Source organism: Fundulus heteroclitus, chromosome 3, assembly GCF_011125445.2.
Source record: "Fundulus heteroclitus isolate FHET01 chromosome 3, MU-UCD_Fhet_4.1, whole genome shotgun sequence".
NCBI lineage: Eukaryota > Metazoa > Chordata > Actinopteri > Cyprinodontiformes > Fundulidae > Fundulus > Fundulus heteroclitus.
The window spans coordinates 33,666,466-33,680,295 of NC_046363.1; the positions used below are offsets into that span (position 1 = coordinate 33,666,466).

At 40.2% G+C, this 13,830-nt stretch overlaps 1 protein-coding gene across 1 annotated transcript in view; it reads left to right on the forward strand.

The window, feature by feature from the left end:
- Positions 1 to 880: 880 nt before the first annotated feature.
- fhl3a (four and a half LIM domains 3a) overlaps positions 881 to 13,830 on the forward strand; it is a 46,571-nt gene continuing 33,621 nt past the window's right edge. Inside the window, exon 1 of the mRNA XM_012875048.3 lies at positions 881 to 1,092. The gene's annotated coding sequence lies outside the window, so the exon portion shown is untranslated. The remainder of the gene's footprint in view (positions 1,093 to 13,830) is intronic.

The window sequence follows — 13,830 nt, forward strand, 5'->3', positions numbered from 1 at the left end:
CCTGGCAGACTTAGGTTTCAAGGAGCCTCATAACTTCTTAACTTGTTTCTTCGAAGTGAAAGTAACATCAGTCTAAGTCCACTGCTCATTGCACTTGGGATCTCTAATGAGACAAGGAATATGACATATGCACAATTGTGTTTTGTACCATACTCATTAGTTATTGCGAAGAAACTACTTCTACAGACACAATTAAGATGTGGGTCGCAGAACATACAAATATATATAATATATATAGAATATATATAGAATACAATATGCAATTAATAATGACATGAGTAGTTTTGAAAGGATATGGCAGCCTTTGATATATTTTTTCAGATATTCTTAACATATGCACTGAGGAGAGGGAGAGGAAGGGCATTCAAGGGTGTTTTTCTCTTTTGGAGACATAGCTATATGTTTACTTCATAGTTATTTCAATGTTGTTCTCAGGAAAAATGAAAATAAAAGAAGCAATGATTTCTTGTGAAACCTGATTGATACTGTTTCACGCTTCCAGGAAAAATACCTGAAACGAAAAAGCTGGGTGCAGTTATAAGAAGGATTTTATCCCTGAAATGTAAATGAAGGGTTTTCCAATAAATATCGAGAACGGATAACTAAGTTCTAACATACCATTTTAAAAATGTAATTAATTGCATTCATATTTTTCTAAACTAGTTTTACAAGATTGCCTTATTTGCCATTGGGACGATACATGAACTTAAATAAATAAATAAATAAATAAATAAATAAATAAATAATAGGAGTCTATCCTTTTGCCTGGACTTCACCGTCTGCTCTTGTCTGAAGTCGCTGAGGAGAGGCGGGCAGGGGAGGGAGGAATGTATTTTGGGAGGCGGGATCTTGTGACTCACCAGCAGCCAACTTCCTCAGTAGTAGGACAAAAGTAGCCGGCAAGCCACATCCATCATTGCCGCAGAAGTTTGTCTGCAGTCAGAAGAAGCGGGGGAAAGTTTTCCGGCTCGAAGAGCGAAGCTCCTGATCCGTGAGAGGAGCGAACTGCTCCCAGACCAGATCCTGAAAAAGAAGCAGACTTTCCGCAGACACGCTGGGAAAGGCGAGTCCAGACGTAACACATAACTCCTGGTAAGATTTGCATCAACTGTTGTTTTTTTTTCCTCTCACTGTTTCCTCTTCAGTTTGATCTTTGTCTGAGTTCTCCAGTTTACCTCCAGAAAACTGCCTTCATCCTCATTCTACCTACCTACTGTTAAGTTTTGAACAGAGAAAGTCGCAATCAGAGTGAGTGCAGTGGAGCTGCAAAAAGGTGTGGAAATGAATCAATGAAGTGCCAAGGAAATGATCTTCTGTGGTTAAAGTAACTGCAAAAACAACGTCTTAGGACGTAAAATGACTGACCCCGTTTCCACAGCCTCGTTATTTCTGAAAGAGACTGCAGGAATAAAAGTGCTTGAACAGGTGGTAGGCATGTTACCGTTATTTGTTTGCCAACTGTGACAGACCCACACCTAGGAGAAATAATCCTTTAGCTTCCCTCTAGGAAGTTTCAGCTTTAAAACATCTGTGTGTAAATATTGATCGCTGGCCTTGTCTATTATATACAAATTTGAACAGTAAAGTTAAATAATAAAGTTAAAGCAAACAAGGTTTTCAGCTGGGAAATGTATTTCTAAGCCAAACTCTCACTTCATATTTCACCTAATAATTCCTATCTATCTATCTATCTATCTATCTATCTATCTATCTATCTATCTATCTATCTATCTATCTATCTATCTATCTATCTATCTATCTATCTATCTATATATATATATATATATATATCTATATATATCTCTCTCTCTCTCTCTCTATATATATATATATATATATATATATATATATATATATATATATATATATATATATATATATATATATATATATATATCTATATATATCTATAGTGTCTCTAAATTATCATAAATTAGGAAAGAATTGTGATTTCTGCCATCATTTGGTGGAGATACTATTAGCTCCAGTTACCATCTGAAGCATCTAGGAAGAATTAAGGGGCAACTTGAGGCTCCCAGCTGAGCGCTCTGTGAAGACTTCAGAGAGCAAAGTCCCTCAGGCTCAATGTGTCTGTTCTCCAGCAGGAGGAAGTGTACTGTGGGGCAGTGTGCGTCTGCCAAAGGGTGTGTCAGTTGCTGCAGCGTCTGCGGAGCTGTGTTGGCAGTACATCAATACTCTGGAGCTCCTAGTGTGTTGTCATCCCGGTGACGACTGTATTTACGCACTTGTTGCTTCATGGAGGCATGGTGGCAGAGCAAAAGTGTTGGGACTTGTCAATGGGGGAATGGCACCAGGATGGAGAAGCTGCTTCATTTGTCATTTTATGCTGAAGAACATAGAGGGACTTGTGGTTAACGAAAGGACAGACCGGAGACCTTTGTCAGAGCGCTGTCCCTGCAGAACATTAACCAGCAAAGTCTTCGAAACTTAAAGGGATAGTTTACTTTTTTTTTTTTTTGTGGTTACTATTTGTAACAGTTTCCACATCTGTAGTAGAAGGGTTTCATATTGCAGTGAGTTTGTAGAAAAAAATACCTCAGAGTGGTGGAAAGGGTAACAGCTAATAAGAAAGGTCCCCATTTTAGATGATTTTAGTAATTTAAACAACTCAAATGAGATACAAATGTTAATATCCTTGGGATACAACACTATGTTAGTGGATATTAAATGTCTTCACTTTCCCAAGAGGTCGTTGTTAAGTTGTTTTTGCCATTTTCTCAAAAGAGGATCAGCAATGTTACCACCTGTACGTGACTGGGTTTGATGCTACCTGTTGTAACCTGACTAGCTAGAGACGCGCCAGTCTGCTTTATGACCGCCAAGAAGAGAGTCGATTTTGAATTTTACTACAGTTGGCCATTTGTTTATAGACAACGGTATGTTCAGTTGTTTGGAAATTATTCCTGCAGGCTTGTAATCAGCTGATCATGCAACTTGGATGTAGGCAGCAGCCTCTTCAAAAGTAATTTTGCATGGAGATCCTATGGGCTTTGTCTGATTAGCATCTGCTGTATTATAACGAGTGATGTTAAATAAACAAAATGCAAATAGAAATGGTCTGAACTTATATAGTGCTTTTCCAGTCATACTGACCATTCAAAGCGCTTTACACTAGAGGCACATTCACCCAACGGCACTCAATAATGCACACACATCGATACGCTGACACGCCTTGCCCACGGGCACATCAACATGTGACGGAGAAGCTGGAATCAAACCCACAACTTTCCAATTGCAAGACAACTACTCTGCCCATTGAGCTATAGTTGCCTACAAGTGACGCAAGCAGTCAATGTTTCCAAAATTACAAACTGTGTTTTAGTGAATACCTGTTCAGTATAAAATTATTTGCTTTAGGTTGAATCAGTCATTGTAGTTTGGATCTTGAACTGGAAATCATCAAATGCCATCAGGGCTCATTATAAGCTGTAGGACAGCACTAGTCCAGTCCTAATAGTCTGCTACCTTATTCCTCAACAAACTCACTGGATTCATTGTGAAGACAGGCCCATTGTTTCTCATCCGTGTAGTAAATCAGCGTCCTTTCTGTTGAGTCCAGACCCACACACACACACCAAAGCTGAACTACGTCCAGCATCTTTATTTATTTATTTATTTTTTTTGCTGCAAAATTTACACCCTGTGTGGATTTGGTCTCTGAGGAATCCCACTGCGCTCTCACCGCTGACAGGTTATTTTTACACAAAGTCTTTGTCACAGTAACAAGCTAAAATAATGCCCTAGAAGCCAAAATGCCAGCTATTTTGTCCCATCTGGCAAGTTAGCCTTGACAGAACCCGCGGGCTGTATAATGTATTTGTTTGCCTTTTTTTTCCCTCTTCCTCTCCCTCTCCGTTTCACTGACCATGGTTACATTCTTCAGAGGGCTCAGTGTTTTCCAAAGGTTAGCCCCCGCTTGGTGGTTGGACCCCCGCCAGTTCCGAACTACAGTGGGACTGCAGCTTAAACGACCCGGACTGGTTGTGGCTGGTTTTTAAATGTGTTGGCAACCGTTTGAAGGCAGGCCAGCAATAATGACGGAGAAATCAGCAGTCAAGTGTTTGCAGGTGCTTTTGGGAAGAGAATATAGAATTGTGTTGGAGTTGCTCTCTTGTGACGCTGTGAAGCCGGCCTTTCCTCAGTGGTGTTTTTTGAGGGCATTGGGTATAGTCTTTGTTTGGCTAATTACTTAGCGAAAATCTTCGGGATTACGGTGCACAAGGTTTTAAGCTCAAAGTGGGACGCTGCATTGACTTGCTTTATCTACATTTACTGGAGGCATGCGTCATCGAATTTAAAAGATGGGAGTTCCCTCGATCAGCGTTTCCTTCATCCCTACGAGTGTTCAACGTTTTCTTTCTCTAAATCCACTCAGCATTTAAAATAAATCCCACTCTCAGTAGTTCTGACAGACCAATAAAATCCTAGGGAGGAAACAAGGCTTCGGTACGGATATAATGACACGAGGTAAACAATACACATGCATACGTCTTCTTTTTTTTTTTTTGTAGCTTGTCTACTTCCTCTGTAGGGGCGCGTGGCTTGAATGAGTAGCATGTCTGCATTCCCTGAAAGGGGGGAAGTGACCTCAGACTTCCTGTGTGGGGGGGGATCGCCAGGTGCAGGGATGTCGTTGTGAGAGTCCCGAGACTTCCTCCGTGGACGCTTTTGTTGGTAAACGTCTGAAACTCGATCCGTTGAGTCAGGCCCCCCACCCCCGTGGGAGGTAATGCCCTCCCGCACCTCCTCACAATCCAGTCATCTCGCCTCACTCGCTAATCCGTCTCCTCCACACTGCTCAGTCGGTGCCAGATTTAAGAGAAAAAGAGAACATAAACTTGATATAGTCTGCTTAATAGTGTGAATAGTAACCGACTCCCCTGCTAATGGGGTAATTACATTTCTCCAGGGATACAATTACAGGTCTATACCTAGCATTTACCTGCTGCACTCAAAGGGAATTCTGTTTTTAGAGGAAATGCCAAATTGTGAGGCCGAATTGCAGATGTCTCATAACGACACGGTTTAATACAGACTAATTACATGCCATGAAAGAACGAAGCTGTTATGCCTCACTTCGAACCTCTCTGCGTCTGATTTGTTATATTTCATACACCATGAACGGGAACATTTACCCTTTTTTTAAAACATCTCTCAAGTAACAGATGTTGTTTGGGTGCAGATTCACGGTAGATTCATGGCTGCATCATCACATTTTGCCTGGCATTGAAGAAACGCGTGAGTCAGGCCTGACTGCTCTCCTGCACCCTCGCCTAAAGGGAGGAGGGCAGGGCCGTGCAACAGAAGTCTGCAGCGAGCGCACAAATTAACAAGACCTGACGAAAGGAATGTTATGCAAACTCGCAGCGGTTAACAGTCTCCTCCATCTGAACCTGCCTCGTTTTGTTTATTGGAACGAGATCCCAGAAAAACCTGTCTGGATTCACGTAAAACCCAGTTAACCTCTGCCCCGGGTTAAACAAAACGTCTGCGGAAAGTGTGGAAATCTCGTCAGGATTGTGTTGATGTCATGATTTACTTAGTTTTCTGGCACCAGTGGAAGATGTTATCCTGGGAAAATAGCTTATTTCCAAAGAAGGCACAAATGGTGCAAGTTACATGGAGGACAAAAAAAAAAAAAAAGAGGAAGAAGCAGACAAATTACAATGGGTTTATTCAACTTCTCATACAGTGTGCATTCCAAATGACAAAAAAAATGGTTACATTTAGATGTCCCGACTGTTGTATAACCCATGGAAAATGGAGAATGATGACCAAGTAAAAAGCCAAGGCCTGTACTTTATGATGTAATGCCACATTTTCTGTGTGGGACGATAAATCTTCTCTTGGATCATGTTGCTATTAGAGAAATCTCTGCTGCCCTGACCTGTAATTATCCTGGCCTCTGTCAGAAGAATGTCACTATTAAGTTGTTGCATGCTTTTCTCTTTCCTGGCTCACTAAAGAGTTCAGTGCTGAATTGGGACTAGGCATGGGTCTGCTATCAAAGTCAATGTTGCGCTTATAAAACTGTCAAACAGTTATAGTACAGAAGCTAAAAGAGCACGGCCCATCACTCTTATTAGTTGTAAACTAAAGTAGGTATACTAAAAGCAGGGGTGTCTGTTAAGCAGCTCACTGCAGGCTAGCTACCAAGAAAATAGCTGTGGTAATTAAACAGCTGATATCAGCTCGTTAAAGTTGTGGTAATCTATAAAGAGCCGGATAGAAAAAAGGTATAATTCTGAATGAACTACTGATACATTTATCCAGTGTTCATTCAGAATTGTACAGTGATGTTATTTGCTAAGTGCTATTCAGTTGCTGTCAGCATGTAGCTTCGCCTGGTAGATAAATTGTGATTATGAGTCCCCAGATTTAAATGAGAGCAATTTCATCTTGAATTCTTGTTGTATCTATGTTTGTGATTCTTATTTTGACGTCAGAAAGGAAGTGCATCCAGCTTTGCTGTGTTGTATTGATATAATTTGTAATTTTTGTAATTTTTATTAAGGATCCCCCGTTAGCTGTTGCCATGGCAAACAGCTAGTCTTCCTGGGGTCCACATTAAAAACATACAGTAAAAAGCACAGTCACAAATATACAATTTCCAAAAATGTCATTTCTTAAAAATGACTATAGAAAGAACCAAAGAACAAGTAAAATGAAACAGGCATTAAAACAAGAACAAATATAATAAAACAGCCAATAAAATAAAAACACTTCAGGGCATCAAATGGAGTCTCAAATTCTTTTTTAAAGATAATTTACTATGAGTGCAGCAGATGTAGTGAGGTAGATTATTCCAAAGATGCAATGATCTATATATAAAGGATCTCTTTAGAGCATTGGTTTTTGGACCTGGTAAAACAAGCTGCCCATTAAAGGAACCTCTAGTGTTCTGATCATGAACAGAATTACTAAAAACAATTTGTGAATGTATAAAAGCAGGAACTTTTTGCTCATGACTGACTTAAACAGGATAAGTGTATTAAAAAGCAACTTGTTGTCAACCGTAAGCCAGGAAAGGCGGGCATGCATTTCTCTCTCATTAATCATCAAGCTGCCCAAAACCACTCGTGTGAAAATCCATTAAAACTGTTTGTGTGGCAGCCTGGATAATGAGTATAAAAAAGGAACAGGGGTGGCATGGTAAACGTGATATGAAGCACTCTGATAACACTTCAACTAACCAGCCATTAGCTGCTAATTACCCTTAAGTTGGCACCTTTCTCTTTGCACATTGCCATTTCAATAAATGGCAATTTCACATTGTTTCATTTGGATAGAATATCATTTGAATCTTTGTTGTTTTAAGATGTAAAATACTTTGAGTGTTCAAACCTGAAATGGAGAACTATGCACCCAGGGTCCCAAGCCAGCGTGTGATGGACCGGTACTTGCTTCTGGCTCAGTTGGTACCCAAGCCCCTGGAAGAAAGAACTGTTTGCTGTCAGTTCTGTGGTATTAATGAACAACCTACAAGGTTTTCTCTAGGATTTTCTTTAAAACCGTGGTGTTTTCTTTCTTTCTTTTTTTTAGATGGGGGTGTTAGATGACATCATTTCTAATTTGTATATTTGTTCATACATATGTGACTAGCTGTAGAAAAAAGAAGCATTTTTCAAAGACAAAAAAGTGATTAAAACAGTTATTAATTTATTTCGAACTACAAGCGACCTTTATGAATTTTAATACATTGCACACAATGTATTAATCCACACTACATAAAACAAACTGTACAAAATATTGACAGCTTTCAGAAGCACACAAAGTGAAAGAGGTGAAGGAGTGATTGAAGCTGTAAGGGAATCAAATTCACGGAATTATTATGGTGCAACAGTTTAAGAAACAAAAAAAACCTCTTTATAAACTATATTTACATCATATTTATTTCCTGCTTTGTAATCCAGGGTGGGATCACCAGCACTTTTGAAGTGCTGGTGATCCCACCCTGGATTACCAGCACTTTTGGTTGTCAATATGTCAACCAAAACGCAACACAGGCCTGTCCTCTCTAGTTTTCCTTCCCATCCAGATAGGAAAGAGCAGGCGGTTTCAAAATAAAGTAAATTTTTACATTCCATGATACTTAAATTAATTTCAAGCTCTGATTATGGTTAGTATACGTGTGCAAAAAATTATTTATATTTATATATATATATATATATATATATATATATATATATATCTATATCTCAATTACATGTTTTACATTGCTTTATATACCACTCTGAAGGTGCGTCGGTTTTTATTTTGACATGGCGGTGCACCAATAACATGTAGCAGAAACCCTGGCCTTTGTGGCCAGTTTACATGCGGCCTGGCCCAACAGTTTGGCAATGCTTTCGTGATTTTGCGGCTATTTCCCAATATCCAGACCAATCATAAACATTTCAATGTATTGATCAGCCAAAACACTGCACAATTGCTCAGTTGGTAGGACTGTTGCCTTAAAGCAAGAGGGTCCTTGCTTCGAAATCTCAGTTTGGTCTTTCTCTGTGGTCTTTCTTCATGGAGCTTGCATGTTCTCCCTGTGTGGATTCTCCGGCTTCCTCCCACAATCCAAAAATATGCATTTTAGGTTAATTGGTTACTCTGAATTGTTCTTAGGTATGACTTTGTCTTTGTGGGTATGTCTGTGTTGTCTTGTGATGGACTGGTGACCTGCTCAGGGTGTACCCTGCCTCTCGCCCATTGACTGCTGAAGAGAGGCACCTGGCTGGGACTTCAAATTAAATCATGTGTATGTAAAGCTCTAGGCTGTATAAGCCTGACTAAGTGTATGTGTTTCTATGGAAGCAAGACATGCGTCATGGTTCCCACTGAATGCCCTTCTAGGTTGACTAATTTAAGCAATAAATTCAAAGCATCAGCCATGCAGTGTTTAAGTAAGCAATTGCACACCAGGAATCAAATAAGGCAACAGTGCCTGAAGCTCAAAATGCCACCTTTCAGTACATTGTAAGTCTTCTGGATAGGCTGTTAACGAGCTATTTATCCGCATCCACAATCCTGCGGAGCTTTGTACTTATATGTATTTGTTTAATTAAAGATTGGGTTTCATATCCATGCACTGTTTGTTCCATCATGCATCTCTTCCTGGACCTCCTGCTGTTGTGATTGCTCAGTTTTATATGGCTTGTAACTTCAGTTTGCCACAACTGCACTGGCGTTGACTTGCTTCCAAAGTACTTAATAGAGCTGCATCCCACATGTGCAAAGAATGAGCTCCAACCAAGACATTACAGCAGAGGAAATGTTGTTAAGGAGTTTGGTGGTTAGCCTGTTTACACTATTATCTCAATGTGCATGAATGTGTTGCGTGTTGCACAACTGTCTTCCAGGGTGGAATCACAAGGACCCTACTTATTGGAGCATGTGAAATGCTGTTACTTGTTCAGTTTAGAAGTGCATTACCCTTTCTGTGATACATACAGTGGTGTTTATTTGCAGTGCAGCTGCTGGAGAGAGCATTCCCCTCATTTGAAGTAAACACTGTAAAAATGCCTGCTGTGCATGATGAAACTAGCAAGTGATCAAGAATGTGACTCCTTACCCAGAATGCATTGCGCTATCTGTCTCTATCATCTGTCTTTTTGTGTCTTTTCGCTCACTAGTATTTACAAGCATGCACATTTTGCAAGCCGTGGCCTCTCACTTTCGTCTCTCCGGCTCTAAGGGAGAAACAATAGCCTCCACAGTCGAGGCAGGCTCAGACAAGCCAGACGTGCTCGATACACTAAGGTGAGGATTTATGGGTCTTACCTAATTGAACTGTATATGACAGTTGGGTGCTTTTCTAAACACACAGAGGAGACTGCACTTGGCACTGCTTAGACACACTTTGGCACTCATTTGTAAAGGTTCAATAATAAGGAGTATGAAGTTGACAGGATCTGTCTTGTCCTTCTTTGCCTCTCTGCGTTCTCCCACCTTGGATGCTGACCCACCCTTGAGTTGTGCTTTAGAGGAGCCATAAATGGTAGAAAGTGTCTGTCTTGCGTCTATAAAAGGATGTCATCTCATGCAGGAGAGCATCACACTGAGGTATGACAGGGACTTGCTCCAGAGAGCTTATTCTGTTTGAGTGAGGAAAGACTAATAGACACCTAATGATTGTAAATAATGCCTTTTCTGGACTTAAAAAGCTAATACAGAAGCACATCACTGATAGATTCACATTGTATTTATATTCTCTTTCTATTTTTGTTGCTATTGATCTGCTGAAGTTTCATCCATACATACCTTTCCAACATATACCTGTAGGAGCATTTTGCGACCTTCTTGATTTATCAGTGCTTGTGACATATTCTTCTTACATATGCAAAGTCCACAAATGTAAAGCAGTTTTATAATTTATGTCTAACAAAGGGTTTGATGCCAGTGAATCCTACTGAGCCAATATATCCTTGGATCCAGTATTTGTGGGTTATGATCCAACCCTAATATCTCAGTGTAAACATGTCCCAATAATGATCTTCTTCCGCTTAAACTATTTTCCCTGTGGGAAAGTATTCAATAGACAGAAAACAGAAGACACTTCCATATCTAACATGGACTGACAAAATGCATAGTCCTCACTCCAGTGTACTGTAGCCATTGCTGAAATACATACATATGCAGGTTACTTCCAGAATTTGTGGTTCTGGAGTAGTACCCAAGTACCCAGACAGGACGTGGGAGGAGCATGGTAATTCGAAAGATTTTAATGTTGAAAAAAGGAAAACCTAATGCATTGCATGAGGAGAACAGCACATGAATCATGGGGAGAAAAGCAGACGGCACATTGGGGAAAAAAAAGTCACTGGCATGGGAGGATCTAGTGAAGAATAATGACTGAGAGCTTATATGAGGAGGGAAGAGATGAGAATGACATAGGATGCTGGTGTGTTTATCAGAAAACAATACAGAACATCTGAGGACGAAGGAAAGTAGGGAGTGTTGCTAATTAACACAGAGGAGCTGAATTAAGATACAAGGAAACACTTAAGAAATTATCTTAGATGTTTCTGTTTTTTAGCTTGTACACATTATCAAGATGACTTATTTGTGGCCAACTTATTTATTTATTTATTTTTTATATTTTGCCATTTGAGTTCGGAGACGGCGTGAGGCGCCACACTTTCATTGCTTATTCCAGAGATCACCAGTTAGCTCTTGCTAGCTGTGCTGTGCTGCCTCCAAGCAGCCCGATGTTCCCCTAAAGCTTAGAAGTAAGAGATGCGATTCCCATGCCGCTATCGTATGTTGCAGTCAGAGAAGATGCAGACCCGTCATCCTGTCCATCGTGATTGGAAATGTAAGATTCCTACCATGAGAGCATGTCTTGGTAGCATTGCGCTAACCAGGACATAGCTAACCTCGCTAACTTCAAACACAAACATAATCATGGACAGTTTATATTTACTCGGGGTCAACAGAACCAATTAGAGCAGTAAGAAGAGTGGAGGGTCTAGCTTTGTTTTTGAATGATAGTTAGTTCAACTCTTGGTGTTTAACTTTCAAAGAGATACTCTGCAGTAAGGACATTGAACTGCTTAGTGTTGGCATCAGTCTATACCCACCACAGCGGCACTAGTAAACAACAAGAGAACTGACATTGACTCTTATAGGCACCTAGGTGTTCACCTACTCAATGAACTCGACGGTAGTCAAAACACTAATGATGCATTCACAATGAGTTTTGAGCATCAGGGGCATCTGGTCTATGGTGGATTTGCCTCTAAGAGCGCTGAGAGGTACTGCGTTTTGAGCGTCGGAGTGGAGTGTTTTAAGATTTCAAGCATCTCAGTCATTGAAGCAGCAGAGGCTAGAGTTGCAAAATCTGAACTTTTGCAGCTCGACATGGAGAGCTGTGTGACGTAGTGGCAGATTTGTCAACGAGATAGGAAGACCATGAAAAGCCGGAAAGTCAACAGTGGAGGACAAACTCATCAAAGCTGTTTGTGCCCATCCATATGATCTGTCGAGCCATCACTACAGAGATAGTAAAGGACCTTTCCTGGAGGAGGATTAGCGAGGACGTTGGGATCTCTGGTAAGTTATCAAAACCTTTAACGCAGTTATTTACCCACATTTGAGGAACAGAGTAGGGTAGCTCCTCCTAACGCATGTCAGACTAGTCTGTCCACACTTTGCTGATGCTTTGCACAAGCGTCCAAGTTGGCTTTGGATGCCTTTTTGACGCTCAAATGGCGTTCGGGCTATGTGCACCATCATACTCTTTATGGAAAGGGTCAGACCTGCTTAGAGTGCAGGGAGCAGTCTTGACAATAAAGGATCCTTCTATTCTTTTCTATAACTAATATGGGAACATCTAGAGATTTAATGAACAGAGAAGTGAACAGAATACAGCAAGACCACATTGCACAAAATAAACCACAGGGGTATGATGAGAACACAAGTAAAAACCAAAACCTAATACCGAAGGATCATGACAACTGCAAAGGGAAAAGGAATCAGCAGCACTTTGTTGATTTGACATTGTACTTTGGTGTGCATTTTTAGCAGTTTAATTTTATTTGACTGAATCAGAATCAGACATACTTTCAGACTGAAAGACTGAAAAAAATAACACACTGGGCAGACAACATTTTACCTTTTTTTTTTTAAAGAAAAAAACAAAACATCTTTGTGTTTTTATTTTCTCTGTCCAATTAAATCCTTAAATCGTCCAGAGCTTCACTAAACAAACAACACAGAACACCTTATTATAAATCCTCACTCAGGCGTGGATTCCACCTCATTCACTTAACCAACATAGGTACATTGTATTATCTGAGCATTAAGTGTTTATTTGTATTCTGCTGTTGTGTATATACGTTGATCTGTGCAGTTACCCAAATCAACTACATAACAGAGACTCAACGCAATCGGCAACGGCAAAGTGTAACACTTTTCTGTCATTAGACATGTGCCGACTAATTAATGCAGACCTACTTTAAATACAATAAATCTTTAGCAGACATTTTATCAAGTAAGAATATTGATACTTGATGGTCACATTGATATGCACATACAGTACAACACTCATGTCTTTGACAATTTGACAGTGTGTCACAGGAGTTTTGGATGTGCTCATTATATTTGTATATATGTGCATTTGTAGGAAAAGTCCCACTCTCATTCTTGACTACATATATCTTGTCCTGATGTATTCCACGAGTAAAGCATACATTCAGTTGTGCATTTTCCCACTGAATGCCTCTGGAAAAAAAGGTAGCTTCTGTTTAGTCCAGTCTTCTCAGAAATCTGACAGACATCTCTCAGTTGTTTCTTCTCTGCTTGCCCTTAGGTCCACCATACGTTTGCAATTCTGTCAGTTACTTTAATGGGCCTAAACACTGCTTCAAAAAGAGCAGCGTCCATTGTTGGCCATGGAAAGTAGATCAATGGGAGCAGGCCAGACGGTGAGCAAAGCACAGGGCCAATGACACAAGAACCATGATTTCACTGTGGAAGTATTTAGCCCCCCTTAACCATCCCCCTCAACCCCCCCAAGCCTCAATTGTGTTGCTTGCTTTCTCAGCACTGGTGAGTGGAAACCGTTTAAGGTTTAATGGCTGCTGAAAAACAACGGAGTAAATGTGTAACAGCTAATATGAGCGTGAACCAACCTGCCTTGGGTTCACGCTCATATTAGCTGTCACCTACAGACTACAGCTGGACCTCTCATCTCAGCATCCTCTTCTCAAAAGTTGCTAAGAAACTTAGCAGTTTCTGTCAGAGACATGATGTTTATCTTTCCAAGTGAAAGTTATAATTAGAGCACGTCCAATTGGGAACATTTGGAGGCTGGTCAACAGT